The sequence below is a fragment of the Mastomys coucha genome, unplaced genomic scaffold (assembly GCF_008632895.1).
Source record: "Mastomys coucha isolate ucsf_1 unplaced genomic scaffold, UCSF_Mcou_1 pScaffold5, whole genome shotgun sequence".
Lineage (NCBI taxonomy): Eukaryota > Metazoa > Chordata > Mammalia > Rodentia > Muridae > Mastomys > Mastomys coucha.
In genome coordinates, this window is record NW_022196911.1 from 87,706,455 (window position 1) to 87,715,089 (window position 8,635).

Genomic DNA, 8,635 nt, shown 5'->3' on the forward strand with positions numbered 1-8,635 from the left:
GATAGCTATATTTAGGCTGGCTTGCCCTTCCTTCAGTCTCTGCTCCATAATTAATCTCTGCAACTCCTCCCGTGGAAGACAAAGATAGGCGTGGTGGTACACACCTTTAATCCCAGCAGTTGAAGGCTGAGGAAGGAGGATTTCTGAGTTCAAGGCCAGCCTGGTCTACAGACCGAGTTCTAGGACAGCCAGTGCTACACAAATAAACCCTGTCTCAAAACAAAACAAAACAAAACAAAACAAACAAACAAACAAAAAAGACACAGATAGGGCTTAGAATTAAAGTCATTTCTTTCATATTATATTGGTTGGAGCTCCATAGAATTCTACTGAAGATTTAGAATTCCTGCTATAATTTCTGTAGAGCAGTGACTGAGAACTTGATGTTCAAAATGTGACAGCTGAAAAACATTTCTTCTTTATTTTTATTTTATGTTTTTAAATTTAAGGGTACATACCTCATTTTCACCCATTTTCTTTTTCTCCCTCCATTCTTTCTAAGTTCTGCCACTCAATATATGGCCTAGTTCATGTAATTGTTATACAATTCCAGCAAACCTTGGAGAAAAAGAGTTGGGAAAATTGTAAGAGTCAGAGAAACAGAAAATCTGCTGTGAGATTGTGGTTTTTGGAAATTACAGGGAAGCTTCATTTCAACAAGACGAATGCCTAAACAAGTCCAGAGCATGTAAATAAATAAAAATATTAGTATAACAAGAAAAGCCTCATGGAGCTGTACTTCTAAACAAAGAACTACACAAAACTAAGTACTGAAAATGGGAGAAAGAAAATTTTCTCCAGGAGTGAACTGTCAATACTCAATAAAATTCTTTAGCCCTGAAATAATATACATACTAGGAATGATAAATGTACCAAGCAAGTCATATTTATATATCTATTATTTACACATGAGCCATAGTAGCTGCATACATTTTTTTTGACACCAGAAGTAGAAAATGTTTGTGGAGAAAGTAGTTAATTACTAAGTCTGAAATTTGCTAGTAACTTGCTTGGCACCAGAAACTTTAGTGGAAAAATTACTCTGGATTGGGGATTACTCAAATATGAGAATTTAGATTTTTATTAACCAACACAGGCAGACAAGTCTAGCCAAAATTGCTATTCTATCCTATATACTGTCTGGCTGCTATTTCTTCCTGCACACTGGATGACTGCTATTGCTTCTTGTACACAGACTGATCACCTACTTTGTATCACCCCTATCCCGTGATCTTCATGTAGGTGAGAAGACATTGTTTATAGGTAAAGTTTTTGCCTTTGAAGTGACCCAGTAAATGCATGTTTAAATGCCTAAAAACAATTGGCAGGACAGACTCTTGGAAAAGAGAAGTGAAACACTCCTTCAGGACTTTACGGAGAGGAGAAATAAAAACCACAATAGTTCGCTATGAACATCTTTGTCTAACTTTATATAATTTAGTCAGTGGCCGAACTGGTTTGAAATCAAGGTGATTAAACTTCAGGACCAATAGTTTTCCTTCCTGAAGAATCAACAAAGTAAAAGTGCATATGTAAAAGGGGAAATTACTTACAAACCATATTCCTGATAACACAGAGTTAATATTGAAAATGTGAATAAGTCATAAAGAAATTAACACTTTTATTAAATGGCCCATGAACTTGACAAACATCACTTGTAAAATGTTTATGTATGGGTTGAACTCAAGGCAACTCATGATAAAGATTTTAGCATACATTTTTGAGTGTAGTGTTATGCTGGATTTTTGTCTTTAACTTTTTCCTCGTGTTTTTAATATAAAAGAATAAATGCAACTACTAAAAAATGTGGAAAGAAAATAAAAATGCTAATTCACAGAAAGTACATTTAAATAACCAGTAAGCAGGAATAAATAACACTTCAGAAAAAAATTATATCCAGTTCCTATAGTTAAATTGGCATCATACATGGCTTTCTATCACCATACAATGATTACTGTTTACAATTTTAAATCACTTTTGGTACCATTTTTATATTTGAATTTTGTCCCTATTCCACAGTACTTTTTTTAAGGGACAAAAGGAAAAATGTCTATTATTCTCTGCCTCATTAAAACTTGAGGCTTTTTATAATACATAAACATTGCAGACAATATAAAAAAGGGTTAATTGTACTAATTAAAACATAACAGTTATTAAATAAGTGAATACAAATTTGTTTAATAATCTTAGTTGTACATTACTTAAGAATGGATTAAAATTATAATGGTGGTTCAGTGGTTAAACTATTTGCTATACAAATGTAATAACCAGAACTCAGAGCTCCAGAGCCAAAGTATGGACTGGCAGGCATGGTGGCCTTGAACTCTAGCCTATTGTGGACTTGAACTTGTAAATTTTTCTACCTTAATCAGAAGTGGTTTTGTGAGATTATTGACTTATACAAATAGCTCAACTTCATGAAGATATATCGATAAAACTATGTTTATGTTGCACAGTGACTATCTTTGTATACTGTGGGTAAACATCATCTTGAGGAATTCTCATTTCTTCTCTTGTAGTTACTTTTGCTTTATAAAACATTGTTCATTATAATTATTCTTTAGGATAGTAGTACAATACAATTTATTTTTCCTACCTAACTATATTTCTTAAGCAGTCTGTCTGCATCTTTCCATATTTCATTCTTTAGTATATCTGTACCAAGCACCATTCTATTCTCTACTTTCATGAGATCAGTGGCTTTGATTTCAGGATAAAAGTGATCTCTTATGCTAGGAGACTTACTGTGCCTACTTCATTTCATTTAGTATTGTAATTGATGTTGACACACATGAGAAGATATTTATTTCTGAATACCACCCTTTGTGTGTGTGTGTGTGTGTGTGTGTGTGTGTGTGTATGTGTGTTTATTTGTTCACTAGATTGGATTTAATGACTCATACAAGGATAAGTACTTAGGTTGATTTCTCATCTAGGCTATGGAATCTGCTTTTATGAATATTTACACCAAGATATTTCAACACACTAAAATCTGTCAAGTCATCCCTTGATAGATAGGCTGACTGCAAATCTTTGCCTCTCCTTTTGCTCCTCCAGTCCCAAATACCACCCAATCTTATCCCTAGCTGTGTAGCAGGAATCCTGCTGAGGCTTCCCTTTTCTTTCTGGCCCCATCCCCAAGGGATCACAAATATTTCCTCTGACTCTCCTTCCTCCAACTGGAATATTTTTATTCCAGCCTCCAACACCAGCAAATTCTTTGCTGACAAACCAGCAGAGATAGGTAGCTTCTACACATGGTAAGTACTTTTGCAAGACTCCTACAGATAATTAGGATTTCCATAATTTCTCTTTAGAAAATTTTCCTGCCTTGTTTGGCAGACTTCCTTTAAGTTTGTACAGTCTTCACTATCAATCAAGTATTTATTTTTATCTTTGTCAAACTGAGCTCCTATAGATGTTCTCGTTTATCAGTAGTACACGTGTTTCACAGTAAATATGTGGATCATCAAGAGTAAGTCTACTCCTCAAAGAGTTGGAAAAGAGTCACTAGAAACTATGGTGGAGGAAATAGTTCAGTAGTGACCCATTGCCTTTTGGTTCATATTATTCCATGCATTACACCAGATTATCAATGTAATACTGTAACTGTAAAGGTACATATAAATTAAAATGAGCATCTTACATTTCTGTGTTGTAAACAAAGATATCTCTCTACATGATATTTTTTCCTGAGAGGATTTACTAAATCTAGATAAAATGGCGGAATTTTTTTAGACAGATACCAGGTACCAAAGTTAAATCAAGAGCAGGTTAACTATCTAAACGGGCCCATATTTCCTAAGGAAACAGAAGACATCACTAAAATCCTCCCAAAGGGGAAAAAAAATCCCACAGCCAGTTGGCTTTAGTGCAGAATTCTACCAGACCTTCAGAGAACTAATACCAACACTCCTCAAACTATTCCATAAAATAAAAACAGAAGGAATTAATTTATTCTATGAACCCACAATTATTCTGATACCACACAAGGATCCAACAAAATAAGAGAACTTCAGAACAATTTTGCTTATGAATATCGATGCAAAATGCAATAAAATTCTTGCAAACATCAAAACCATCATTCAAGATGATCAAGTAGTCTTCATCCAAGCAATGCAAGGTTGGTTCAATATACGAAAATCCATATATGTAATCCACTATATAAAGAAACTCAAAGAAAAAAATTACATGAGCATCACTTTAGATGCTGAAAAAGCATTTGACAAAATACAACACACCTTCATGTTAAGAGTATTGAAGAGATCAGGAATACAAGGTCCATACATAAACATAATAAAAGCAATATTCAGCAAACCAACAGCCATTATAAAACCAAATGGAGAGATACTTGAAGCCCAAGACAAGGACGCCCACTCTTCCCACATTTATTCAATATAGTACTTGAAGTTCTAGCTAGAGCAATAAGACAACAAAAGGAGATCAAGGTGATATAAATTGGCAAAGGAGAAGTCAAGGTATCACTATTTGTAGATGATATGATAGGATACATAAGTAACCCCAAAAATTCTACCAGAGAACTTCTACAGCTAATAACCAACTTCAACAATATGCCTGAATATAAAAGTAACTCAAATAAATCAGGAGCCTTCCTTTATACAAATGATAAACAGACTGAGAATGAAACTAGGAAAATAAACTCCCTTCACAATAACCACAAATTATAGAAAGTATCTTGGGGTAACACTAACCAAACAACTTAAAGATCTGTACTACAATAAATTCAAGTTTCTCAAGAAAGAAATAAAAGAACACCTCAGAAAATGGATAGATCTCCCATGCTCATGGATTGGTAGAATTTACTTTTTATTTTTATTTTTTAATAAATGATGCAATTGTGAGCCTTTTCTCTCCTTTTTGAAATGTATATAAAACTTTTTGTAAAGTCGATAAGCCTTTATGAATAACTCTTTCTCAAGCACCCAGAATCCATTTCTTTGAAATGTGAACATTTCAACAAATATACCCTAACTTCAGTGCATGCACCAATCCAGGTATCCAAATTATTTTCTTTAGAGAAATGCAAAATTTTTATTTCTCTTCCAAATAAAGCTAAGTAGTAATCAGATGTGATAAATTCAAAGGGGTGATTCTACAACAGCTCTAGGATTTGTGAATATGATGCTGTTAATCCGTGTTCATGGAGTAACATTTCTTATTTATCTTAGAAATATGTATATGAATGGGGTGCCTGCCCATCTATTCTGTATGTGTTTGAAACCGTACCTCCTACAATGAGGATTGCAGTTACATTTAACTCTTAGTCAATAATTAAATTATTTGCCTTTCACAGTTGCCTTGTTTTGGGATTATGGAAGATCATTTTCTTTAAATATATATATACTTTTTATTTATTTTATATATAATTATATATATATATAATATATATGTATATATATATATATTCAATTTGGTAAGTTATTTTTAAATTTGGAACATTTTGGGGAAAAAATGGTAAGGCACACAAGTGGCCAGGCCTTTGTACTGCTTCTCTGCTCAGTCTATCTGACCTTCCTACTTTACCTGTCTCAGAATATCTACCTCCACTGAATATCAATGCTGAATATCTTATGCTAGAGAGTTTTGATACTTTAATGAGAGCTTAAAAACACATTTCTTCAGCTAATATATTGAACACATTTTCCTTGGGCTGTCCAGTATTGGACAAATTTTAAAAATTCACATATAAGCATGGGATTATTTAACTACAATGTTTAACTTACAATTTTAGGTTGAGTATCGCCAGTTTCTCTTTTTTCTATTAGAAATTTCATTTTGTTTATAAAATATTAAAACAGGCATAAAAATAAATTCCAAATGTATTATCAATAATCAACTGTAGGATTTGATATTCAGGTTTTAAATTCCTTATCAAATGTCCTTTTCAGTAATGTATCTATTTTAAAAGTGAGTAATGTGAACTTTATTCCTTTATTGAATTCTTTCAATTCTTGTATATATAAATATATATATGTATATATATATATATATATATATACATATATATATATATATATATTACTGTATGAGATATCATTCTTATCTAGAATACACGAGCTGATTCAAAGGAAAGTAGTTTTCTTCACAATCAAGTATCCTGTGATACCTAACCTATTACGGTCTGTTGGATGCTTATTCTATGTCAAGTACCATTGATTACACTTAGGAAATCACTTGCCAGAAAATGAAGTTTGCTAAGAAAGGAATCAGGGCAATTATAGCAAAGTGTGAAGTTTACTATTTCTGCATCGAAATACTATGACAAATGACCAGCCAGAAGAGTGAGACAAGACAGCTTCCATGAGTACACCAAAGAACATTAATTCTTTTTTTAAGTGCTTTATTTTATTGTATTCTCCATTAATTTCATCATTTATTCACTTTAGAGCACACACACACACATATACATATTTATGTATAAATAGGATTTTTCTCAGACGGTTAGTGGTAAAAATAATGACACAGAAGTTGCTAATAAAGTTTAAAATGTAGGCCTTTTGCTTGGGAAGTCTCCCAGCAAGCTCATCTAACTTAACCCAACAATCTAGCTCATGTAGCTAGCTCTATACCTTTCTACTCCACCTAAATCCATGGATGTTTCTTCCCCATCCACTCTAGATTCTCCCGATTTCTGCTTTCTTCTCCCTGTGTCACTCCTCTTAAGTAGCCTCTCCACCATGTGTTATTATTAAAGTTGAGCATATCTTATCTTTGACTCATCCTAGCAGATCTTTCTCTGATTCATCACTTTGTTTGACCCTCAATTAGATGCCACCTTCAAACATTGCTGCCTCCTTCTATAAGCTAACCTTCATTGTTATGGTATACATATATATATCATACAAGTTGTGATGGTGTGTATATATACATATATGTGTGTGTACATATATATGGACTACAAATGATATATATATATATGCACACACACATATATGTACTTATATATATGTACATAGTTATACATACCATATATATATATATACATATATATATATATACATATGTATATATATATATATGCTGTTCCGTACACACACACACACACACACACACACACACACACACACACACACACACACACTAAAACTTGTATGCAACATAAGGCAGAGACAATTGCTTTTAATGTGAAATCAAAAACTGACAGTCAAAAAACACAATTTAGAATGGACTCTACCTTCAATCATCATGTTTTAGAGACAGAAAATCTGCTGGGATCCCTCTTGCCAACTCTAATTCTCAAGTAAGGTTTTCAGTGCTGAAATCATTGCATGTTTTCTCACAGGATGTGCTCATGTAGGAGGAAGGTCACAATAAACTCTCATGTTTTATCTTGTATACACTCAGCCTTTCAAAGAAACAAGGAATTGAGTTTGCCTTAGAGAGAGGCTATTCTATAACCTGGCAAGACCCAGAATCCCATATCACTTCCCTGATGTTCAGCCTTTAGCCCTTCCTGAAACATTTCAGGATGTGCAATGCTACTACTTGCTTCAATAGAGTTTCAGGTGGTTCATATAAATAAATTACTAGTGCTAGCCCAGAATTTGTACTGATTTTTCCATTGCCTACTATCTGAAGGAAATAAGAGAAACATATGTTCCTGAGCCCATTGTTCAATATATTCACATAGTGAAGTTAAAATGTTTGGTTAGGAAATCGATATTGCTATACTAAGCATCACATAGAGTAAACTAGAAGAATTGTAGGAAGCTATGGACTTACTTAAAATCAATGTGTATTCAAACTGGGGAGTAACAAAATAGATAAAACTACAACTTTAAATGGTAACCCAGGGAGAGTTAAGCAGCATCTTAGCTTTTGCCACTGCAGGGAGAATCGATGAGCAACACAAACAAATAATAAAAAGTAATACAATATTTGGGTTAGCATTAAGATTCATCTGCAGTAAATTTGAGGACAATGCCTTGTACGCTGTATTGGCAACTATATTAAGAATCCTCTTTGCAATGAATACAGTATCAAGCACTGAAAATAAATGAGAGCATAGATTTAGAACTGCATCTGGCAAGAAGAGCAGGATTCAAATATAATGTGGAAATATATTTTTCATTACAGAGGCTTCTCTCAAAATATCATAAGGCAGGCACAGGAGATTGTCCTCGAAAATTTAAACTTTAAAACAAGCAGACTATGGTTTACAGTATAAATATTCTAAGTTTCTTGAGTTTGGCCATGTAACCTAATTAAAGTATACATTGAGTTTATTGTGGAAGTGTGTAGCTTAACAAAGAATGGCAGCTATTTAACTAAAGAAAGTACAGTGCACATTAAAACATTGCCATAGACTGATTTATTTTTCCCTCATCCATGTCTCGTTGAAAGATCAGGTCAAAGTGGAGCTTCTAAAATGTGCTTTCTTGGAATCACATCTCTCTGGGTTCAATTTATTATCTGTATGTTGCTTGGTACCCCGTGATATTTGAAAGTATTCAACTAAGTTTCTGAGCCTTGTCATTGACTTTCTATGAGAATTGAAGAGATATAAAGCAAACTGTTATACATGTTATTATTATTAGAAATACAAGTTTTATTCAGAAGTGTGTGCAATATTTTACTTTAAGTCTCTCTATCTTTTAAAATAAAAACAGGAGAC